The 26,291-nt window shown below is 43.2% G+C and overlaps 1 protein-coding gene and 1 pseudogene across 1 annotated transcript in view; one reads left to right on the top strand and one right to left on the bottom strand.

Moving 5' to 3' along the window:
- The window catches only part of LOC140722996 (NACHT, LRR and PYD domains-containing protein 3-like), a 725,328-nt gene that overhangs the window by 313,533 nt on the left and 385,504 nt on the right, over positions 1-26,291 (top strand). The gene's annotated exons all lie outside the window — the stretch shown is intronic.
- Positions 9,577-11,456, bottom strand: LOC140723012 (uncharacterized; annotated as a pseudogene).

Genomic DNA, 26,291 nt, shown 5'->3' with positions numbered 1-26,291 from the left:
TAGTCACATCAAAGGCCTCCTAAACCAGAAGAAGAGGGCCTTTAAAGATGGTGATCGGTTGGAGCTTAAAAGAGTTCAGAAGGAACTCTGAGTACAGATCAGGGGGGCAAAGGAGCAGGATAGGAGGAAGCTAGAACAAAAGCTGCAGAACAAAAGCATGAAGGAGGTGTGGGATGGGATGAAGATCATCACCGCATACGGTGCAAAGCGCGGGGCAAACATAAGTGGAGATGTGGAGAAAGCAAACCAGCTGAATAACTTCTTCAATAGGTTCGACAGCACAATCTCATCCTCATCGCAGAACTCCACACCAGGCTTGTCTTTCAACTCGTCCTTCCTCTTACTTCCCTCACAGGAAAGTAGCCACTCACAGGAGACCTTGCCCACGCCCGGGATTACGGCTGCACAGGTGGAAGGTCAACTGAGGAAGATCTGTACCAGCAAGGCGGCTGGACCGGATGGAGTATCCCCACGTTTACTGAGGGCCTGTGCGACTGAGCTGGGAGAACCACTACAGCGCATCTTCAACATGAGCCTGGAGCAGAGAAGAGTACCCAGACAGTGGAAAACATCCTGTATTGTCCCGGTACCGAAGAAACCACAACCAAAGGAGTTGAATGACTACAGACCTGATGCCTTGACGTCGCACGTGATGAAGACCATGGAGCGGCTGATAATACAGAATCTGAGGCCACAAACCAGGCACGCCCGGGATACTCTTCAGTTTGCATTTCCGGAGAAAGTGGGAGTGGAGGATGCTATCACGTATTTGCTGCACAAATCCCTCTCTCACCTGGATGGGGTCAGTGGTGCTGTGAGGATTACATTCCTGGACTTCTCTAGTGCCTTTAACACCATCCAGCCCAAGATCTTAAGGCACAAGCTAACGGAGATGGGAGTAGACTCTCACATGGTGGATTGGATAGTGGACTACTTGACAGATAGACCTCAGTATGTGCGGTTGGGAGACTGTAGGTCTGACACGGTTGTCAGCAGCACAGGAGCGCCGCAGTGGACCGTGCTCTCTCCGGTCCTGTTCACCCTGTACACATCAGACTTCCAATATAACTCGGAGTCCTGCCATGTGCAGAAGTTCGCTGATGACACGGCCAGAGTGGGGTGTGTCAGGAATGGACAGGAGGAGGAGTATAGGAAACTGATACAGGACTTTGTGATATGGTGCAATTCAAACTACCTGCGTCTCAATATCACCAAGACCAAGGAGATGGTCGTGGGCTTTAGGAGATCTAGGCCTCATATGGAGCCAGTGATCATTAATGGAGAATGTGTGGAGCAGGTTAAGACCTACAAGTATCTGGGAGTACAGTTAGACGAGAAGCTAGACTGGACTGCCAACACAGATGCCTTGTGCAGGAAGGCACAGAGTCGACTGTACTTCCTTAGAAGGTTGGCGTCATTCAATGTTTGTAGTGAGATGCTGAAGATGTTCTATAGGTCAGTTGTGGAGAGCGCCCTCTTCTTTGTGGTGGCGTGTTGGGGAGGCAGCATTAAGAAGAGGGACGCCTCACGTCTTAATAAGCTGGTAAGGAAGGCGGGCTCTGTCGTGGGCACAGAACTGGAGAGTATGACATCGGTAGCAGAGCGAAGGGCGCTGAGTAGGCTAAGGTCAATCATGGAAAACCCTGAACATCCTCTGCATAGCACCATCCAGAGACAGAGAAGCAGCTTCAGCGGCAGGTTACTATCGATGCAATGCTCCTCAGACCGGATGAAGAGATCAATACTCCCCAATGCCATTCGGCTTTACAATTCAACCGCCAGCGGTAAGATATGTTAAAATGCCGGGGTTAGAACTGAGCTTAAGTTACCATTCAATGCATTTTAGTAAACTATTTAAGAACTTTTTAAAAGCTATTTATTAATGCTTTTTGAGAGGGTGATTTTAGATGCATATCATATTTATATTGGGTTAAGGATTGTATGTAATTAGTTTTGCTACAATAAGTGTATGGGACATTGGAAAAAATGTTGAATTTCCCCATGGGGATGAATAAAGTATCTATCTATCTATCTATCTATCTATCTATCTATCTATCTATCTATCTATCTATCTATCTATCTATCTATCTATTTCACCCTGGATTACAAATATCTCTCTCCCATCATTTATTCCGTGTATTACTGAACTTTCCTACTTTACCATCTCAAGACTCTGAGCTTTGTTCCCTTAGGCTCGATAATCTGGGAATCATATTTACACATATATACACATAACACTGGTAACTTTCCTTTATTTCGTTAAGTTACTATATTATAAGTAGATGCTAATAAAGGCAGTGGTTTTAACATCAAAACCAGACTCCACTGTGAACTCTATTGCTGCTAGTTCGTTTCTAAAACGCTATAGTTCGTAACACAGTTTTATAAAACTAGTTAGACCACATCTGGAGTGTTTCATACAGTTCTGGTCGCCCCCATTCTCGGAAGGATGTCGGGACTTTGGACAGGGCGCAGAAGAGGTTTACCGGGACACTGCCTGGATTAGAGGGCATGAGCTATAACGAGAGGCTGGACAAATTTGTGTTGTTTTCTCCAGAGCGGCGCAGGCTGGGGTGAGACTGGATGGACGTTTATAAGATTACGAGAGGAATAGATAGAGTGGACAGGCGATATATTTTTCCTGGGATTTGAAATGTCTAATACATTTAAGGTGAGAGGAGATGTGAGCGGCGTTTGCTTCTTTCCACAGACTAGTGGGTAAATGGACATCTGTCTGGGGGTGAGAGACCAAAGCGGCCATGTGATCCCGTTTCCTGTTCACGTTTTCCGCAGATCTGCAGCATCTGCGGGACACTGCTCTACGTGTACGTGTAGCTTCATCTTTCCCCGTTCAGACAAGTCAGTGAGATCCGGATCGGTCACTTCCTCTCGTTGTCGGTGGACAATATGTTTTTTTTTCGGCAATATTTTCAGCATGTTTCATTCCACTGTTTTCACCTGCTGAAGTGCTGCCGATGTTTCTGGGTGTCTGATCCACTTATGTGAGAATTTAGCTTTTTATAATTATCTGAGCTTCTCATAAATGTGTACAATTCAGTTAAGCTTCACTCCACTACTTCCAAAGCAACAACCCAGTCAGTCAAACAGTCGGCACAATTAAAATAGTTTATTACATCTTTTTTTTTCATTTTGTACTATTTATATGATTTAACAATGTGATATTTATATTCTTATATTAAATCACAATTGTTAAAATTTATGGTTAAAAAATAGGTTCCACTGCTGAACGAATTTCATGTCATATGCCTGTGCTATTAAACTTGATTCTGGTATTGATATGGGAGACCCACCACCGGTCACCTAATCCCAGTTACCGCAGATCGTAATGTGAGATTGAAGCCTTTTCTATTTTATTTGCATTCCTCAGAAATGACAAAGTTCAGTTTCCTTCTGTGGTTCCAGAGCCGAAGCTCAGTCTAATATTTCCACACAATTAAAATGGGGAATTTGTTTATTATCATCATGTACTGAGCTACAGTGAAAATCTTGCCTGACGTACTATCCACACAGATCGATACATTACAACAGTACATTGAGCTGATATACAACAAAATAATCACTGTAACAAAGCATTATGGCTGCAGAGAAAGTGCAGTGCAGATAGACATATGGTGCAGGGTCACGTCGAGTTACATTGTGAGGTCGAGTCCAATTTATCTTTCATTTGGCTTATAACTGCAAACAGGAAGCCGTCCTTCAGCCTGGTGTTACGCACTTTATGGCTTTTGTATCTCTCCGCCAATGTGGGAGCGGGTTTGCAGCAAGAACGTCCAGGTTGTGAGGATCTTTGTGTACATACCCTGCTTTTCCGAGGGAGGGGAAGTGTAGGAAGAGTCCATGAGGGGAGGCATGTTTCTCTGATGTTCTCTGTTCTCCATAGTTCTCTGCAGTTCCTTGCAGTCATGGGCAGAGCAGTAGACATACGAAGGCGTGAAGTATCGACAAGGAGCTCAGAGACCTCGGACTTCACCCTGTCTTGTGTAGCTGGATCCTGGACTTCCTGTCAGATCACCGGCAGGTGGTAAGAGTGGGATCCATCTCCTCTGTCTCTCTGACCCTCAGGACACATAACCCACAGGGTTGTCTCTTTGGCCCCCTCCTTTACTCTCTGTGCACCCATGACTTGTGTTGCCACCCACAGCTCCAATCTGCTAATGAAATTTGCTGACAACACTACATTGATTGGCCTAATCTCAAATAATAAATTTCAATCGATCAAATGCATCCTGACAAGGCTCGGCCCAGACAAACTTTTCACCCTTCTTCAGGAGATTGGTCAGAGGAAGAGCGATAGCAGCAAAGTTCTTACACAACTTACGGTAACATCCATCCATTCCCAGAAACCTTCTAAGAGCATTCTTAGCAGTCAGAATAGAAACTTGAGAAATTGCCTGGACTTTTGCCCGAACAGGAGCCAACTTGCGTTGACCAACAACATAGCCAAGACAGGTCACAGTGGCATGGCCAAATTCACTCTTAGATAACTGTAAGGTTGTCCTGAGAAAGCCTGTCAAACAGCTTCTCTACTGCAGAGATATGCTTTTCCCAAGTGTCACTCCCTGTGACTAAGTCATCAATATAGGCATCTGTGTGTTCAAACCCTCGAATTACAGAATCATTCATTCTCTAAATTAATTACAAATATAAAAAACAAATTAATTAATTGCTTAAGTATTCACTCCTTTTAATATGACACACCAAATCAGCACTGGTGCAGCCAGTTGGTTTTCGAAGTCAAATAATTAGTTAAATTGAGATCAGCTGTGTGCAGTTGAGGTGGTTCAATTAATTTTAGTAAAAATGCACCTGTCATTAGAAGGTTCATCTGCTGGTAAGTCAGTATCCTGGCAAAAGCTACACCATGAAGACAATAGAACACTCTGAGCAACTCAGTGAAAAGGTTATTGAAGAGCACAAGTCAGGAGATGGATACAAGAAAATTTTCAAGTCACTGAATATCCCTTGGAGTACAGTTAAGTCAATCATCAAGAAATGAAAAGAATATGGCAGAGCAGCAAATCTGCTTGGAGCAGGCTGAGTGATTATGCAAGAAGGGGACTAGTGAGGGAGGCCACCAAGAGACCTATGACAACTCTGTAGAAGCTACAAGCTTTGGTGGTTGAGATGGGAGAGACTGAGCATATAACAACTGTTGCCCAGGTACTTCACCAGTTGCAGCTTTATGGGAAAATGGCAAAGAGAAAACCACTGTTAGGGGGAAAAAAATAGAAATTTCAACTGGAGGTTGCTAGAAGGCATGCAGGAGACTCAGATGTCAGTTGGAAGAAGGTTCTGTGGTCTGATAAAACCAAAATTGAGCTTTTTGGCCATCAAACTAAATGCTCCTGTATGTTTGGCAAAAGCCAAACACAGTACATCATCAAAAACACACCATCCCAACTGTGAAGCATGGTGGTGGCTGCATCAAGCTGTGGGGATGCTTCACTGCACCAGAATCCCATAATCAGTGCAAAATCTAACTCTACCATCAGGTTTGGGCACAATAAAGCAGGGTGAGCTCCAAACTGATGCTGCAGGACTAATAATACCATTTTCAGCATCTATTCCATTCCTTGCTCAGCCAATTTACACTTTTCGACGTTCATGCAATATGGGTGTTGTTTAATCGGTTTGGCTTGACCAATATCTACATCATGTACTGCAACCGTGGTTTGCTTGGGAACATCGGAAAATAAATCTTTAAACTTCAGAATTAATTCCTTCAGCTGTTGTTGTTGCTTTGGCTGCAGATGAGCCAACTTGTTAACAATGTTTTCTGGAACAACCGAATTCATTAGCCTAACTGGGACCACATCTGGTTTGTGAAAATTCTCAGACGAGTCAATTATTTCATTCTCAGGGTTGCCAGATTCATATGTTTTGACAACAACACTCACAGATGGTGCCTGCTTGTCAAAATAAGGCTTTATTATATTTATGTGTACCACCTGTGTTAGTTTACGTTGGTCGGGTGTTTTAATAACATTATTCAAATCATTAATTTGAGAGACTATTTCATGCGGTCTATTGAACTTCGCCTGAAGTGGATTCATCAATATTGGAGATAAGGCAAGCACCTTATCTCGCACCTGGTATTTTCTTTCTCAAGCCCACTTATCAAACCAACACTTCATTTTGTTTTGAGAAATCTTTAAGTTGTGTCTCACTAGACAAGTCTGTAGACTTGGTGTAGTTTATTCTTGAACTTCTAAACAAAGTCTAACAAGTTAACAAGTACATCCCCATCAATCCACTGATCCTTTAACAAGGTCAAAGGTCCCCTCACTCTATGACCAAATACAAGTTCAAATTGACTAAAGACCAGTGATTCCTGTACCGACTCTCTTACTCCAAACAAAAGCAAATTTATTCCTTCATCCCAGTCTTTTCCATTTTCAACACAGTATGTCTGAGTCATTGTTTTGAGAGCAGAATGATATCTTCCTAAAGCCCCTTGTGATTCCGGATGGTACACAGACGATGTAATTTGTTTCGCTCCCAGTTCATAAACTACCTGCTGGAATAATCCAGATGTAACATTACTTCCTTGACCAGACTGGATTTCTTTAGGCAAACCAGATAAAGAACTTGGTAAGAGCCTTCGCCACAGTTTTAGCTTTAATATTTCTGAGAGGTATTGCCTCTAGGAATCTGGATGCAGTACACATAATAGTTAGCAGATACTGATGGCCAGCTTTAATCTTTGGCAATGGGCCAACACAATCCACTATAAATGTTAAAAAGGGTTCACCGAATGCAGGTATAGGCCAGAGTGGGGCTACTGGTGTGACCTGATTCGGTTTACCCACAACTTGACAAATGTGACAGGTTCCACAAAAGGTCACAACATCTTTCCTCAAATTAGGCCAGTAGAATTATTTCATAATCCTGTTTACAGTTTTATTCACTCCAAAATGTCGACCTAATGGCATACTGTGGGCCAAAGTTAAAATTTCAGCCATATAACTTTAGGAACTACAACTTGGTGAAAAATTTCCCATTTCTCACTCGCTGGTATAGCAGGTGACCTCCACTTCCTCATTATCACTCCATCCTTGAGATAATACCCTACTGGCACTTTCTTAATCTCATCATTTCAGAGAGTTGTTTCCTTTAAATCTTCAATGTCAGCATCTTGGTTCTGTTCTGCTATAAACTCCTTCCTACACAGGGATAAATCTTTCTCATCAGACTTATGACCTGAATCCTGTTGAAACAATGAAGGCAGAAAAGTCCCTGACAAGTCATCATAACCTGAATCCCAATTTTGGCTATCAGGGGTATCAGAGTCATGCTGCACAGAACCGTCTGCGTCGGCAGACTTTTTAGCCATACTTCGAGTTACTGCGCAGGAAGGATAAATGTTAAAATCCATCTGTGTGTCGTCCGTGGTTGGCTTAGTTGTCAACAGCACTGTAAGAACAACTTCATCATCTGCCAGGTCATTCCCTAACAGCAAACTAACATCTTCCAATGGTAAACTGGAGTATAATCCAATTTTAACAGGTCCCAAAACCAACCCTGACAGTAAAGTTACCTTGTACAACGGCACAGAAACCATGCCATCCCCAATGCCTTTAATAAGATTTACCTCACCAGTGTTAGTCTCATCACCAAACTTTAGAACGCTGTCTGATATAAGTGACTGAGTAACCCCAGTAACTCGAAGAATTTTCACTGGTACCGGGGTTGACCCTTCCTTTACTAATACAAACCCATCTGACATAAAATGATCGAATCCCTTCTTAACTCGGTCAGAACTCTCAGTCCATAACTGAGCCTCAACAGAATGTTCAGAACCCTGTGGGTTTACTGGTGCTTCAACATGCTGAACACAGGCATTCGGGACTGCCTCCTTTTCCTTTTTCCTTATCTGAGCCTCAAACAGAATGTTCAGAACCCTGTGGGTTTACTGGTGCTTCAACAGACTGATCACAGGCATTCGGGACTGCCTCCTTTTCCTGTTTCTTATTCAGGACAGAACAATTAGCCATCATATGACCAGCTTTCTTACAATAGTAACAAGTATGACCAGAAAATTTCTCCTTCAACTGCTTCCCTTCATCCTTACTCTTGTCACTAGTCCCAGCTGTAATTTCTGGTTTACCCTGGTGATCCCTGGCACTCTTTTGGAAGCTCTTATTCTGGGTAAACTTAACCTTGTGAGTTAAAGCAAACTCATCTGCTAATCTAGCAGACTCCTGCAAAGTGGCAGCATCCTTTTCATCTAAATACGTCTTTATGTCATCAGGAGCACACCTTTTGAATTCTTCAATTAAAACTAACTCTTCCAAGCTATTAAAATCATCATATTTATCATCATCATATATGTGCACCAGCGATCAAAACACACAGATCTCTCATAAGCAAATTACATATGTCCGGTTCACAGATTTCCTCAAACTTCTGAACTTTTGCCTGTATGATTCTGGGACCAACTCATAAGCTTTGAGCACAGCCTGTTTCACTAGGACATAATCATCTGCTTAATCAACTGACAAAACAGAATAGGCTTGCTAAGCCTCCCCCTTAATTACACTTTGTAAGAGAATAGGCCAACCCTCTTTTGGCCACTTTAAATTCTTAGCAACCTTCTCAAAATGCTGGAAATATTTATCAACCACTGTCTCATCAAATGGAGGTACCAATTTAATTTCCTGACTGGCCTCAAACTTGTCACCAGAGTCTAACGCTAGACCCCTTTGCTGCAACCACTCTTATCTTTTCCAGCTCGAACAGCCTCTGTTTTTCTGCCTCCTCTCTGATTTTCTGCCTCTATGGCCTCAAACTGCCTCTGCCTTTCCGCAGCCTCCATCTTTAATTTTTCTCACTCATACTGGAGCTCAAGCTCACTAGGTTTACTTTCAGGAAACACTTCCAACTCCTCCACTTTAAACACACCCTCAGATATATAATGTTCAGCTGTTATCCTCTGCAACTGTGCCCTCCTCATTGCCAATTTCAACATAGAAAGTTTTAACCTTCTAGCAAGACTCAACAACTCAATCCATCTGGAATTCTCTAATGCCTCAGAGGTTGCCGCTTCCAAACAATAATCAGCATCTGCTGCTGATTTTCCACACACAAATCAATCAAAAGGGACTTCCCCAATGAAATCGATAATTAATGACTACGCCCCCATAGCTGTTCATATCCCGGATGCAGGCCCCAATTTTGTTATGAATCGTAAAACTTCAGAAACGAATCAGCACCAATAGACTACACCTGGAACAACACACACAAAATGCTGGTGGAACACAGCAGGCCAGGCAGCATCTATAAGGAGAAGCACTGTCGACGTTTCAGGCCGAGACCCTTCGTCAGGACTGCCTGAGACTGCCTGACGAAGGGTCTCGGCCTGAAACGTTGACAGGGTTTCTCCTTATAGATGCTGCCTGGCCTGCTGTGTTCCACCAGCATTTTGTGTGTGTTTGAATTTCCAGCATCTGCAGATTTCCTCATGGAGACTACACCTGGAGTCTGTTTTTGATGTTAAAACTATCTTTATTAGAATCTACTTGTAATATAGTAACTTAAGCAAGATAAACAAAAGTTAACAGTGTTATGTGTATATATGTGTGTAAATATAAATCCAAAACTATTGAGCTCGGGGGAAACAAGGTCTGGAGTCTTGAGATGGTAAATTATGAAAGTTCAGTTCAACCACAGAACAGGTGATGAGAGAGATATTTGTAATCCAGGGTAAATGTCAAGGGAAGGCAATTATGTCGAATTCCACAGGTTCCATGGTGGTAAAACAAGAGAACAGTCACTTAGATTTTATCTGTCATCCTTCCAAATCCACATACTAATTATCACCCAAAGTGACTTGTCACAAGGCGTATCGTCTTCAAATGAATTACCACACCACACCCAGGCAAGGGTTAACACATCAGTGGTCTTCATAGGATACCCCAAATCAGATCCACTCCTATCGATTAAACGAGGTGACAACGACACATTCGATGTACGCTGAATCGATAATTAACCCACACTTGTGGGCATAGGAAAATTCCAAACAGTGACCCTTGGCACCTATTTCCCTTGTTTCGATCCTTCCATTTTTCCTCATTCATCTCCGTCTGACTCTGACTGTCTGTGTCCTCAGTCAAAACTAAACAAGCTGGGAGTGATGTAATCAAGCTACAAGTCAGACTGATTCACCTTCTTAATCTCTCTCTCTTAAAATGACAGTCCACAGCAAACAAAACCTAGGGATTCATAACAGCTGACTGGTGTGCCAGTAGTTGGGATGACTGAGTGAATCCTTTCCCGCATTCTCAGCAGGTAAATGGCTCCTCTCCAGTGTGCACTCGCTGATGTCTCTGTAGTGTGGAAGAGCGAGTGAATCTCTTCCCACATTCTGAGCAGATGAATGGCCTCTCTCCAGTGTGAACTCGCTGGTGTTCCAGAAGGTGGGATGACAGAGTGAACCGTTTCCCACATTCTGTGCAATTGAACGGCTTCTCACCGGTGTGAACACGCTCATCTCTCAGTAGGGTGGAAGATTGAGTGAATCTCTTCCCACATTCTGAGCAGGTGAACAGCTTCTTCCCAGTGTGAATTTGTTGATGACTCTGTAGTGTGAAAGAGCGAGTGAATCTCTTCCCACATTCTGAGCAGGTGAACGGCCTCTCTCCAGTGTGAACTCGCTGATGACTCTGTAGGTGGGATGACTGAGTAAATCTCTTCCCACATTCTGAACAGGTGAATGGCTTCTCCCCATTGTGAACTCGCTGATGTCTCTGTAGGTGGAATGACTGAGTAAATCTCTTCCCACATTCTGAACAGATGAATGGCTTCTCCCCAGTGGGAACTCGCTGGTGTCTCTGTAGGGTGGATGGATCAGTGAATCTCTTCCCACATTCTGAACAGGTAAATGGCTTCTCCCCAGTGTGAACTCGCTGATGACTCAGTAGTTGGCATGACTCAGTGAATCTCTTCCCACATTCTGAGCAGATGAACGGCTTCTCCCCAGTGTGAGCTCGCTGATGTCTCTGTAGGTGGGATAACCGAGTGAATCTCTCCCCACAGACTGAGCAGGTGAACGGCCTCTCCCCAGTGTGAACTCGCTGATGACTCTGTAGTTGGGATGACTGAGTAAATCTCTTCCCACATTCTGAACAGGTGAACGGCTTCTCCCCAGTGTGAAGTCGCTGATGACTCTGTAGTTGGGATGACTCAGTGAATCCCTTCCCACAGACTGAGCAGGTGAATGGCTTCTCCCCAGTGTGAACTCGCTGATGACTCTGTAGTTGGGATGACTGAGTGAATCCCTTCCCACATTCTGAGCAGATGAACGGCTTCTCCCCAGTGTGAACTCGCTGATGTCTCTGTAGGTGGGATAACCGAGTGAATCCTTTCCCACAGTCTGAGCAGATGAATGGCCTCTCCCCAGTGTGAACTCGCTGGTGAGCCATTAGGTCAGATGACTGAGTGAATCCTTTCCCAGAAATTCAGCAGATGACCAGCCTCTGCCTGGTGTGGTGTGATCTGACTGGTGTGTCCACAGGTGGGAAGACCGACTGAACCCCTTCTCACACACAGAACAGATGAATGGCCTTGCCCAGTGTGAACTTGCTGATGTACCTTCAATCGTGATAACCGAGTGAATCCATTCCCACTGTCTGAGCAGGTGAACAGCCTTTCTCCTGTGTAAAATTACAGGCTTGCTATTTGGTCAAATGACCAATTGAATCCCTCTCCACAGTCTGAGCAGGAAGAATGGTCGATTGAATCTCTTGCTCCACTTCTTAAATATCTAGACAGAGACAACAAAACTGGCGTGTCGTGTTTGAGATTCCTGGAGACAAATTCCTTCTCGTTTTTAACCTGTAAAAGATTTACAAAATCTATCAATGGGTGTAGGACAACATTTCAAATGAGATCACTTGAGTTGCCAAGGTTTGATTTGGTATCACACTGTTACAGTGAGGTTAAACCCAAGTTGGACAGAGAAATCATCTCCTGACTGGGCAGAGTGCTGGTATCTGGAATGACCATCAATTCTCTGATGCTCTTCCTGTCTCTATAAGAATGGGGCATTTCTGCCATCTCCAATCTGTGCCTTAGCTCAGTTTGACTCTCTCCATTGGTATTATTCCCTGTTCCTGCTGAGCTGCATGGGTGCCTGACCCCACAGTAACTGAAACAGTCTCACGCAAATTGTCTTTGTGGATGTGCATCTGGGATTTTCTTTTATGTATTATTAACTGAAAGTGCTACAGTTTTAACACCATATAAAAAAATTCCTGCTGAAATGAATGGTTGGTCCGCACAGCTGTTAAAAGGGGTTAGAGTGAATTTTTGTAATATTTCAGGTTCTTGTAGAAAAGTACAACACAGAAACAGGTCCTTTGGGTCATCTAGTCTTGTGCTGAACTATTTAAACTGCCACTCCCACACCCCTACCATCCAGGTACCTACACGAGCCTCTTAAATGTTGAAATCGAGCTCGCATGTACCACTCGGGATGGCTGCTCATTCCACAGCCGGATAACCGTCTGTGTGAAGAAGTTTCCCCTCATGTTCCCCTTAAGATTTCACCTTTCACCCTTAACCCCTGGCCACTGGTTGAAGTCCCACCCACAGAGGCGGGCTCTGTCGTGGGCAAATTACTGGAGAGTTTAACATCGGTAGCTGAACGAAGGGCGCTGAGTAGTCTATGGTCAATTATGGAAAACCCTGAACATCCTCTACATAGCACCATCCAGAGACAGAGAAGCAGTTTCAGCGACAGGTTACTATCGATGCAATGCTCCTCAGACAGGATGAAGAGGTCAATACTCCCCAATGCCATTAGGCTTTACAATTCAACCGCCAGGACTTAAGAACTTTTTAAAAGCTATTATTAATGCTTTTTGAGATAGTGATTTAGATGCATATCATATTTTTACTGAGTTAAGTATTGTATGTAATTAGTTTTTGCTACAACAAGTGTATGGGACATTGGAAAAAAGGTTGAATTTCCCCATGGGGATGAATAAAGTATCTATCTATCTATCTCAGTGGAGAAAGCCAGCTTGCATTTACACTATCTATGCCGCTCTATCACAATCAAATCTCCCCTCAATCTGCTACATTCCAAGGAATAAAGTCCCGACCTGTTCAATCTTTCCTTATAACCCAAGTCCTCCAAACTTGGCAACATCATTGTGAATTTTCTCTGAAATCTCTGAATCTCTTTTAAATCTTTCCTGTAGGTAGGTGACCAAAGCATCACACAATACTCCAAATTAGGCCTCTTTTACAAGTCAACATAATATCCATCTATTGTCAGTATTTGGTTCATGAAAGCCAATGGGCTAAAATCTTTTTTTTCCATCACTATCTAACTGTGATACCACTTTCAGTGAATTAAGGACTTGTATTCCCAGGTCCCTTTCTTCTACAACACTCCTCCATGCCCGACCAGTCACTGTGAAAGACCTCCCTTGGTAGGTCATACCAAAGTGCAACAACTCACACTGGACTGCATTAAATTCCATTTTCCATTTCTCAAACCATTTTCCCAGTGGGTCCAGATCACACTGCAAGCCATGATAGTCTTCCTCACTGTCCACTACACCACCAGTCTTGGTGGTCATGAATCTGCTAATCCAGTTAACCACACTATCATCCAGATTACTGATATAGATGACAAACAACAACAGAACCAGCACTGATCCCTGTGGCACACCACTAGACACAGGTTCCAGTCAGAGAGGCAACCATCTGCCACCACACTCTGGCTTCTCCCAAAGACAGTGTCTCATCCAATTTACTATCTCATCTTGAATGCTGAGTGACTGAACCCTCTTGACCAACCTCCCATATGAGACTATGTCAAGTGCCTTGCTAAAGTCCATGTAGACAACATCCACTGGCTTGTCTTCATCCACTTCCCTGATAACTTCCTCGAGAGACTCTGTGAGACTGGTTAGACATGACCTACCATGCACAAAGTCATGCTGTCTATCCTTAATCAGTCCATATCTATCCAAATACTTATATATCCGGTTCCTGCACATACGTTCCAGTAACTTTCCCACTATTCACTACTAGTCACCACTCCGTGGGTTTGGAGATTTCCCTTGAATTTCATAGAATCATAGAAATCTATAGCACATTACAGACCCATTGGCCCACAGTGCTGTGCCGACTATGTAACTTACTCTTGAAACTGCCTGGAGTTTCCCTAGCGCATAGCCCTCTATTTTTCTGAGCTCCATGTAACTATCTAAGAGAGTGTTAAAAGTCCCTGTTGTATCTGCCTCGACAACAGTGCATTTGACACATCCAACACTCTCTGTGTAAAAAACCTACCCCTGACATCCCCTCGGCATATATTTCCAAGCACCTTACAACTCTGCCCCCTCCTGTTAGCCATGTTAACGCTGGGAAAAAATCCTCTGGCTATCCACACACTCAATGCCCCTCATCATCTTATACACCTAAAAAAGGCTCTGAACATAAACAAGGAAATTATACATTGCTTTGAGGATTTGTTAGAAGTAAACAAAATTATGAGGGTATAGATAGGGTAAATGCAAGCAGCTTTTTCCACGGAGGTTGGGTGGGACGACAACCAGAGTCATGGGTAAGTGGGGAAGGTGAAAATTTAACAGGAACATGTGGAAAAGCTCTTTGCTGAAATGGTCGTGAGAGTGTAGAATGAGATGTCAGCACTAGTGGTGAATATGAGCTCGATTTCACCATTAAGAGAAGTTTGACAGGTACCTGGATGGTAGGGGTATGGAGGGTGATGATCCTGGTGCAGGTAGTTGCATTAGAGAGCTTAAATGTTTTTGTGGCATTGACTAAATGGGCCAAATAGCCTGTTTCTCCACTGAACTTCTCCATGTTTCTGTGACAGAGAAGCTGGCCAAACTTGTTTGGAAGGGAAAAGGTAGGAGTGACAACGGAGCAGCAATGGCTGGAGTTTCTGGGAGCAATTCGAGAGCTGAGCGATCGCTACATCCCAAAGACGTGGAAGCATTGGAAAGGCAGCAGGGCACAACCGTGGGTTAAATGAGAATCCAAAACCAACATAAAATCAGAGGAGAGGGCAAACAAAAGAGCAAAAGACCATTCGGAAGCTTTTAGAATCCAACAGAAAACAACTAAAGGAAAGTCAGATGAGTTCGGGAGTGGAATTATGAAATGGTTGTCATTAATGAGTTTTGGTTGCACCCAACAGTTTTAGAGGAACGAGATATCCAGGGCCTCAATATCTCTTGAAAACCAAGATTCCCTGCAAGAGTTACCATTCAACTTTTATTTTGTCAGACACATACAAACTGTACAGCCTTAAAATTTCACTTCTGAAGAACTCCCACTTACCAAGTACTCCTTTGTTAAAAAACATCCTGTCCCAATTAACGCTTGTCAAATCCTTGCAAATATCATAAAAATTGGCCTTTCTCCAATTTAGAATCTCAAGAGAGGTCCAGGCCTCTGTTTTTCTGTATTTACTTGGAATCTCATGATCAGTAGATACAAAGTGTTCCCATACACTAATTTCTGTCACTAGCCCTAGATCACTTCCCAATAGCTTATTGCACACTTCTACATCGGGGATTTTACGTACTAATTAAGGTAGATTTGATAAGCTCTACCCCATCTAGTCCTTTTACAGCCTAGGAGTCCAGTCAATAAATGGAAAGTTAAAATCACTCACTTTATCAACCTTTGTTTCTTGGCATAGTCCGCAATCTCTCTACAGATTTGTTCCTTGAAATCCCTCAGACTGTTGGGCTAAGGACAAGTCCAAGTAATGGCTACAATATCATAACTTCATGCCCTGAGGTCTGAACAACATCTGTTTGGTGTCAAAAAAACAACCTTGCCCTCAATGTCACTGAAAGAAAGGAGCTGGCTGTGGACTACAGGAGAAATGGAGACAGGCTGACCCAGGATCTGGGGTTGAGAGGGTGAACAGCTTTATGTTCCCTGGCATACACAACACCAAGGATCTCACCTGGTCTGTACATACTGGCTGTGTGGTGAAAAAGGCACAAAAGTGCCACTTTCACCGCAGGCGGTTCAGGAAGTTTGGGATGGGGCCCCAAATACTAACAACTTTCTACAGGGGCACAATTGAGAGCATCCTGACTGGCTGCATCACTGTCTGGTATGGGTGCTGTATTTCACTCAGTTGCAGGACTCTACAGAGAGTGGAGCGGACAGCCCAGCGCATATGTAGATGTGAACTTCTCACTATTTAGGACATTGACAAAAACAGGTGTGTAAAAAGGGCCACTGTGTAAAAAGGATCATTGGGGACCAGAGTCACCCCAACCACAAACTGTTCCAGCTGCTACCATCTGGGAAACGGTACCACAGCCTGAAAGCCCGGACCAACAGGCCCAGGGACAGCTTCTTCCACCAGGCCCTCTGATTGATTAATTCATGCTGATACAATTGTACTTTTATTTATCCTGACTGTCCTGTTGTACATACTATTTATTATAAACTATTATAAATTTCACATTGCACATTTAGACAGAGATGTAACATAAAGATTTCTACAACTCATGTATATGAAGGATGTATGTAATAAAGTCAATTCAATTCAATTCACCCTCTCCACTATCTGTTCTGTCATTCTGGCTCCAATCCTCCCTGCAACTTTAGTTTAACCACCCACCCCACAGGGGAGCACTAGCAAGCCTTGCCACGAGGATTTCTAGTTCTGTTCCCCTAACTAACAAATCCCCTATCACCCCCTTTGACTTTCCTCTGCCAGGTAATCCCCCCCAACAATTTGTAAAGTGTCCACCTGTTGTTGTGTGGGATAGCAACAAGAGTACTCTGTGATGGCTATTTAACCTCATTCTCCTTCCTGACTCTCACCCAGTTTCCTATGTCCTACACCTTGGGTGTAACTCAACTCTCTGCACGTCATACCTATCACACCCTCAGACGCTTGGATGATGCGGAATTCATCCATTTCCAGCTCCAACTCCTTAAAGAGCAGCTTGATATATACCTTCTAGGTGAGGGCATCAGGGACACTGGAGGTCTCCCCGCCTTCCCACCAGTGTCCCCTCTAACTTGTAATGACCAGTGTGTGCAAAAATCTTGTGCTGTACAATTTTTACCCAGTGACAACAACATGTGCAAACTGAATTTTATATAGAGAGGTATTCATTTCAACAGCGAGCAAATCACTGTCAGTAAGAACGTTAATCTGCTCTGGGCTTGATTGAGTTCATCTGCACTCTCATACAACCTATGTAACAGGTTAATGAAGGATTTACTCGCCACAGCTTTGGCAAACCACCTATTTGTGATCTTCTTCCTAAATGATGCTTTAAATTTCAGATTTCCAAATATCACTCCACTTCTTCCCACTTGAAAATTCTCCAGCAACTCTTGCATCACCACAATACACACAGTATTGTACATAAATACAATATTGTACATAAATACAATGGCGTTCAATCCACGGTGCATTGACTCATAACATTTTTTGGGTGTATGTTTGTCAGAAACACATCCAACAGATTTCCCATCAGAAGTGCAGGTAAATTCTGGACCTGATTTCAAATGAACCACTGAGCGCTCTAAAAAAAAAGGTGCTGCAGAGGCCGATTTCTCCCTTGTGCTTTTATTTTTAGTGTGAACTATGTAACATTGATGGTGATTAATGATCATTACTTTCAGGCGACAGCCCTCCAAACCTGTGACTAACCACAGGAAAATTTAGTTAACCTGCCATGATTGGGTCTTGGGTGTCGGACTAGCAGATTTTCTGTATTATTAGATGTTCTCATATTAATACATCATACCTCAGTTCCAAATCACTGTTTTTAGACATCACAGTACAGAATGATGTGTTTCACATAACCTGCAGGTTTAAAAGAAGCTCAGAAAATAAGGTCAAAGTAAGTTTCAAAGGCATCTGGGAAACAGAAATTTGCAAGTTTAAAGGGAGCGGAGATACCTGACTGACCTGCATGAGGTGTTGAGCTACCTAAAATGCATTCTTGAATGTATAATGTAGATTTAAAGCAATAATCTGATTTAAATTATTTTATTAAATACACATTATCTTGGATCTCTTAATTGCAATTCACATTTAATGTAGGATTAACCTTTCTGCATTTGGATAACTACAATTTTTGTTCTTTTCTTTTGAAAAATGCAGTCACATCATAACACTATTCAAACTTCGGACCCAAAGTCTTTTTCCCCCTTTTATTTTTTCCCAGGAAAAAAAATACTATAAACTTTTTGCTATTTAAAATTGGTAACATTTATCAATTCATGCTATTGTTTAAAATTAAATTGCTTAACTCCCTGTAGCAAACTTGTAAGTTCACTAGCTAATAAAGATTTGAACAAAGAGGATTGTATATTTTACACACAAAGCAGCATAATATCAATGCTCCTACATCATAAATTGGGAGATGAATATACACATCCCAAACTTATTAGGTATTTGCACTCAATTTTTCCCACAGATGGTGAACTGCTAATCTTGGCTGGTTCATCAGGCACAGCACGGAGTAGATCTGAAGGGAGGTGGGGTGGTTTGTGTATTTGCGGCAGTGCTGGGAGAAAAATCAGCATGAATGATGAATGTCTTTAATGTCCCTTCCTATAAAATGCTCTACAAATGTCTCACACTTATTTGACCTTGAGCTTTTCTTAAAACCATATTACACTTTAGTCAGGATTACTTAGAATTTCGAAATCTATTTTCCAGCGAAAATAATAAGTGGGAAGGGGTATAATTTAAAGATCCTATATATTCAGTTTAATCCACCCCATTCTAATGAAATGTTTATGCAGTTATTCATGCTATTGACAAGGCTCTGAATAAAGCAAATGAGGACCAATAGGTGTGGTCCATTCTTACAACCAGTTCGATGGCATAATTTTAAACTCACTTCTCCATGTCTTCACATTTAGGAGCAGAATCACAAGAAGAGGTGGCAAATGACCAGGTGGTAAAAGCTCTCATTTCCTTTCCAATTCTATTTGAAAGTACTGTCTTAGTCTTCAACAATACTGTCCTGTGGATATCCAGTAAGTGTGCTCTGGAAGTCCAACCCAAAGTAGAATCCTTGCTAATCTACAACGCTAGCACTGTACCACACCATACTTTATGTCTGGTAATTTAGCCAAGATTCCTATTTTCTAATCACAGGAAAGACTAAGTGCTAATTTAAAACAAAGGCTAAGATTTAAACTTCCATCTTATGGTGATGATCATCTAATGTTATACTGCTTTTCCCTATATAAAAGGGATGATAGATAAGTTTGTGGCCTAAGGTAGAAGGAGTCAATTTTAGAAAATCTAGCACATCTATTTTTCGACATAGTCCCCTCCTACATTTACACACTTAGCCCAGCGGTCGTGGAACATACGTATCTTGGACCTCCAGAAAGTGTCCACAGATGGGTTTTGTTCCCTTTCTCCGAGTTCCTAATCCTTGCATTTAGATAGCTGGAGCTCAGCTCTGTCTGAGAGATCCATCGGTTCCCATTCCCTGATCAACCGGAAGCTCCCCGGGGTCCGTGTACGGATCGTGGGGCTGAGAGAGAGGGAAGAGGGCAGGACTGTCCCGGGATTGCTGGCCACGGTGTCAGAAATTCACAGGAATCATCCCGAAGTCGGAGTTTAAGATAAAAACACAGAGAATCGCTCTTACCTGCAACCGACATTTTCAAAGCCTGCTGTGTTCTGCACGCATGCGTAATACTCGGGGACGTCATCAGCCTGACGCCTGCGCAGTTCATCAGTGCTTCAGTGCCTGACAAAAATTATTACCGCCGCGCCTTGTGGGTAATAACGGTGCCATTAAACATTTCTTGAAGCACCGGTTCAATGTCCATATCTCATTTTTTTTCGGGTGTATAGAAAAAATCTGCAGCTCTTTTAACGCAGAAAGCGGCTCACGTAAACAATGTACTCAATATCAACGTGTATCTAATGCCAAAGTAAAATGCAGATATAAAACAGGAGATTCTGCAGTTGCTGGACATACAGAGACGCTCACACACAAAATGCTGGAGGAGCTCTGCAGCTCAGGCAGCAACTAAGCAGCGGAGTACACAGTCTAGGTATGCTGAAGAGGCTCGGTCTAAAAGTTGTTTATTTATTCCTCTCCACAATTGTTGCCTGATCTTTTGATTACCACCAGTATTTTCCAGAAACTAACCATCTTTTTTTTTGGGTCAACCAGTTTCCAAATTTTTCTGATCTTCCTTTTGTAGCCATATCCTGCTGGTCTGTTTCCTCTTCCTCTTCCACCTCGAAAACTCTAGACCATTCTCTCTCTGGAGCCCCAAAGCCCTGACTCAGGCTGGCCACACTTTGGTTTCTGATTCTGCAACACCGAAGTTTCACTCGCTAGTCTGCTGTCAGAATTTAGAGGTGCATTGTGTTGCGAGATCGCAGATTCGTTTACTGTGAGTGTCGCTTTAAGTGCCTGAGGGAGGCGGGGCTGTGACGTCACACACGCGCTGCAGCAGAGACAGAGGGCGGAGAGAGGGAGGGGAGGGAGAGGGAGAGGAAGAGAGAGAGAGAGAGAGAGACTTCAGCTTGTCACTGCTATGCCCAAAAGATTAGGTTGATCATCGGCACGCAGTGCACAACGGATGTGTGACTGTCACTTCGTATCATCCATATGTGTGGATTTGCTGGAGTATCCTGTGGTATCACTTTTGTTGGCCCTTACCTGGAATCGGGGTGTTCTGTGGTAACCACTTGAAGACGATATTCCTGTGACTGTCACCTGGTGATATTTCTAAGTGGATTTCGGAACGAATCGACGGATAAGATCTTCGGCAACTGTTATTTCGTTTACCCAGCGTGGAATGTGTGTGGAATTCTTCGTAATTGCCTTCTCTCTACATGTCCCTGTGGATTTACAAATCTCTCCGCTCTCTCTCACTTATTCCGTGGATTACTGAACTTTTCTACTTTACCATCTGAAGACTTTAAGCATTGTTTCCCGAGCTTGATAGTTTGGGAGATATATATAGGCATAATACTGTTAACTTCTGTTTATTTTGTTTAATCTTTTATATTTGTAGTAGATACTAATGAAGAGAGTGGTTTTAACATCGAAACCAGACTCCGTTAGTGATCTGTTGCTGCTGGTACGTAACAATTGCAACAACCCAGCTGTCTGAGGCACAGTCCTTTAAAATTGGTGAAAATGAACCAAAACGTTGAAAAGAGCGGGGAAGAAGGAATTTAACCAACTTCGTCCAGAGCCCTGAAGAACGTCACAACCACAGTGAGCTCATCGTCTTATTCAGCCTGGAGAAAATCATGCAGGGAATTCATGCAGGTGTATAAGATGATGAGAGGCATTGGTCGTGTGGATAGCCAGAGGCTTTTCCCCAGGGCTGAAATGTCTAACACGAGGGGGAATAGGTTTAAGCTGCCTGGAAGTAGGTACAGAGGAGATGTCAGAGCCAAGTTTTTTAAGCAAAGTGTGGTGTGTGTGTGGAATGCACTGCCAGCGACGGTGGTGGAGGCGGATACAATAGAGTCTTTTAAGAGACTCTTAGATAGGTACATGGAGCTTAGGAAAATAGGGGGCGATGCGGTAGGGTAATTCTTGGCATTTTCTTGAGGAAGTTACATGGTCGGCACAACATTGTGGGCCAAAGGGTCTGTAATGTGTTGTAGATTTCTATGATTCTATGAAATTCAAGAGAAATCTCCTATCCCACGGAGTGGTGACTAGTTGCAACCTGTCATCTCAGGGAGAGTGAGAGGGGAACGGCAGGGGTAGATTTTGATATACTGATATGGAACAGAAATATGGGCAGGGACCAGATGGGCCGAGTGGCCTCTCTAGTTTGCATCGTGAGTGTGGTAGAGACTGTAAGTACCTGACACACGGGATTTGATACAGACTGATTTATCTTTCACAGATCCACAATATTAAACACCAGTCTAGTTTAAGGCTAACATCAGCAGAACAGACTCCTCCAATGCTCAGTGACCAGGGTTCAGTCCTGGGTGCGATGCGCAGCCGCAAGAACTGCAGAATCTGACAGTAACAGTCCCTCATGAACCTGCAGCTGCCTTCAGTCACCGTGATGGTGAAACATTTAACACGGAGCTGATTTGAACTTCCTCCCTGATGTGAAGTTGCTGGTGTTGCAGCAGCTGGGATGATTGAGTAAAACTCTTTGCTCACTCCGGACAGAAATGTGGCCTCTATTTATTGTGAACTCACCGGAGCATCACAAGGTGGACGCCGCTTCCCAGTGCGAAGCTGTTGGTGTATCTGCGATGGCCGACTGAATCCCTTCCAAAATGAGAGCCAGTGAATGATGTCACACTGCTATAAGGTCATGACAGTGTATCCAATCAGATCACGGACATGGTCACGTGTTCGAGCTCTCCTTGCAGCGAGTGAGGCGCTGTCTTCTCCAACATCTCCGCCTCCACATTCAAGGATCGGCGGCATTCAAGCGCTGGTGAACTGACAGATACAGCGGAACTAACGTGCTGTTGTGTTTGTGATTCCCATACACAAATCCTTTGACTTTCCTACATTGCTAAACGTTTACAAAGCAAGTCAGTGGGTGAAGGACAACATTTCAACTGAAATAATTTTAGTCTCCATGGTGCCTTCTGATTAAAAGACTGTCACATCTCAAAACAATTTAGAGGAACAAGATTTCATCTTCTAACTGGCCACAGTTCCGGCATCATGCACAATATCAAACTCTCCGCTTCCCTCTCTGTATCAAAATGGATTATTCCTCCCCTTCATCAGTCTGTGACTTGGCTCAGTTTGTCTGTCTCCTTCCCATTCTGAGCATGCGCCACACACCCACTGAGATCACATTTTATTTACACGGCTGTGACTAGAGACTTTCTGATTATTATGTCCCTCCCGGCATTTGACGGTGGTAAACTCAGAGTCAGCAATGGTATTGACCCTCAGGAGTAGGTGATTAGGCTTTTTCGTTGGAGATCGATAAACTGCCGGTGGTGTGTGTCTGGATGAGTGGGTCGTTTTCAGACTGGAAGGAGGGAGCATTTGGAGTGCCCCAGAGATCAGTCCCTGACCACAGTTGTTCACAGTTTAATGTCCTGGCGGAGGTAGCGAGATGTGAGATGTCCCAGTCTGCTGGTGACGCAGAAAGAGTGGAGTTGGGGGAGGCTATTCACAGGCAATTTCGTAACTTTGCAATCAGTACATAGTGCACTGTGGGGCTGCAGTGGCGGGTTCCAATCTGCTAATAAGATTTGCTGACGGCACTACATTGATCGGCCGAATCCCAAACAATAACGAGGCAGCCGACAGAGAAGAAGTCATCACCCCGACACAGTGGTGTCAAGAAAACAACCTCTCCCTCATTGTGACAAAAACAAAGGAGCTGGTTGTGGATTTCAGGAGGAATGGAGACAGGGACCAAATTCAACATTTCCAAGTCTGTTATTGACACAAAATGCACATTTTAATATTGATCATGACAAAATGTATTCTTCATATCGTTAATGACATAAAACATATTTACAGATTGTTACTGACAGAGAATCGTATGTTCCGTGTGTTATCTGAATGTACTTGCCTGTGATACTGCCACAAGTCAGTGTTTCTCTGTTCCTATACCTTCCCGTAATTGTGCACTTGGCAATAAATTCAACAGGACCTGAGAAATCTCAGTGAGATTTGATTAATGATGATCATCTTGGCAGCTCGGTAGGTCGAATGTATGAGACAGTACACTGTTAAATGCAAAACCTTGAACAGTGTCGATGATCAGAGGGATCTTAGACTCCAAGTTCATCGCTCCCTGAAAGAGACCGCACAGATTGATCGGGTGATTAAGAAGGCAAATGGCATGGTTGTCTTTATTAGTTGAAGCATTGAGTTCAAAAGTCGGGAAGTTGTGTTGCGGCTGTTACGAGCCTGCGGTCGTACTGTGACTGTTTCTTTAAGAGCGCCGGCGTGAGGAGGCGGGGCTATGACGTCAGTCACAGGCTGACAGCGCTGACTGTGGACTGAACCATAAGAGAGAGAGAGCGATCTGCAGACAGGCAGTCAGCCAGTCTAAAGAGAGAGAGAGAGACTGGAAAAGTTGATAGCTTCAGTTAGTCGCAGCTGAGGCTTGGAATTCTCCTATGCCCACAAGAGTGGGTTGATCATCGGTACACGGAACCACAACGAATGTGTGTGGCTGTCACTTCGTATAACCCATAGGAGTGGATTGTGTAATATCTTGTGTTAATCCTTGCCTGGGTATGTTGTGTTGTAACCCATGGAAGACGGTATTCCTGTGACAGGTCACTTTTGCTGATAACTCGTATGTGGACGGATTCAACGGATAAGGACTTCGTCGATGGTTATTTTGAAGTAACGGCCTTTTCACCCTGTATTACAAATATCTCTCTCCCATCATTCATTCCGTGGATTACTGAACTTTCCTACTTTACCATCTCAAGACTCTAAGCTTTGTTCCCTCACGCTCGATAGTCTGGGAATTATATTTACACACATAAACACATAATACTGCTAACTTTCCTTTATTTCGTTAAGTTACTATATTATAAATAGATACTGATAAAGAAGGTGACTTCAACATCAAAACCAGACTCCAGTGTGAACTCTATTGCTGCTGGTTCGTTTCTAAAACGTCACAGTTCGTAACACAGTTTTATAAAACTAGTTAGACCACATCTGGAGTGTTTCATGCAGTTCTGGTCACCCCCATTCTCGGAGGGATGTCGAGGCTTTGGAGAGGGCGCAGAAGAGGTTTACCAGGACACTGCCTGGATTAGAGGGCATGAGCTATAACGAGAGGCTGGACAAACTTGTGTTGTTTTCTCCAGAGCGGCGCAGACTGGGGCGAGACTGGATGGACGTTTATAAGATTACGAGAGGAATAGATAGAGTGGACAGACGATATATTTTCCCTGGGGGTTGAAATGTCTAATACATTTAAGGCGAGAGGAGATGTGAGCGGGAAGTTTGCTTCTTTCCACAGAGTAGTCACTGCCTGGGGTGGGAGACCAAACCGGTCAGCTGATCCCGTTTCCTGTTCACATTTTTCAGCAGATCTGCAGCATGTGCGGGTCACTGCTCTACGTGTACGTGTAGCTTCATCTTTCCCCGTTCAGACAAGGCAGTGAGATCCGGATCTGTCACGTCCTCTCGTTGTGGTGGACAATATGTTTTTTTTCTGCAATACTTTCTGCATGTTTCATTCCACTGTTTTTACCTGCTGACGTGCTGCCGATGTTTCTGGGTGTCTGACCCATTTATGTGAGAATTTAGCCATTTGTATTTCTCTGAGCTTCTCATAAATGTGCACAGTTCAGTTAAGCTTCACTCCACTACTTCCAAAGCAACAACCCGGTCAGTCAAATAGTTCCACACAATTAAAATAGTTTATTACATTAAAAAAATATATTTTTGTACTATTTATGTAATTTAACTACTTAAAATGTATATTCTTATTTTAAGTCACAATTGTTAAAATCTATTGTTATGAATTAGGTTCTACTGCTGCCGCAGAGACAACGAATTTCATGGCATATGCCGGTGCTATTAAACCTGATTCTGATATTGATATGGGAGACTCACACCGGTCACCTGATCCCTGTTACCGCAGATAGTAATGTGAGATTGAAGCCTTTTCCATATATTAGCTTTCCACAGAAATGACAACAGTTCAGTTTCCTTCTGCGGTTCCAGAGCAGAAGATCAGTCTGTCTAATATTTCCACGTAATTAAAAGGGAAAATTTGTTTATTCTCATAACGTACTGAGCTACAGTGAAAATCTTGCCTGACGTACCATCCGCACAGATCGATACATTTCAACAGTACATTGAGCTGATATACGACAGAACAATAACTGTAACAAAGCATTATGGCTGCAGAGAAAGTGCAGTGCAGATAGACATATGGTGCAGGGTCACGTCGAGTTACATTGTGAGGCCGAGACCATTTAATCATTCATTTGGCTTATAAACACAGACAGGAAGCCGTCCTTGAGCTTGTCATTACTAATAACTGCAGCTCTTCTTTTTTTCTCACTTTCCCGTGGCACTAGACGGGGATGTAAATTAAGCCCCTTATTATTTAATCTTGTATTGGAGCCTTTAGCTATAACACTACGTGAAGCTAAAAACATTCTTGGTATCTCTATGAATGGAACCATACATAAGATTTCTCTTTATGCAGATGATCTTTTGGTTTTTATTTCAGATCTTGAGGAATCAATTCCTAATCTTTTGGAAACAAAGATTTCGCTAAATTTTCAGGATATAAACTTAACTTGAATAAAAGTGAATTGTTTCCAT

The sequence above is a fragment of the Hemitrygon akajei genome, unplaced genomic scaffold (assembly GCF_048418815.1).
Source record: "Hemitrygon akajei unplaced genomic scaffold, sHemAka1.3 Scf000096, whole genome shotgun sequence".
NCBI lineage: Eukaryota > Metazoa > Chordata > Chondrichthyes > Myliobatiformes > Dasyatidae > Hemitrygon > Hemitrygon akajei.
Note: the sequence above shows the minus strand (reverse complement) of the source record. Positions and strands in the feature narration are given on the sequence as shown.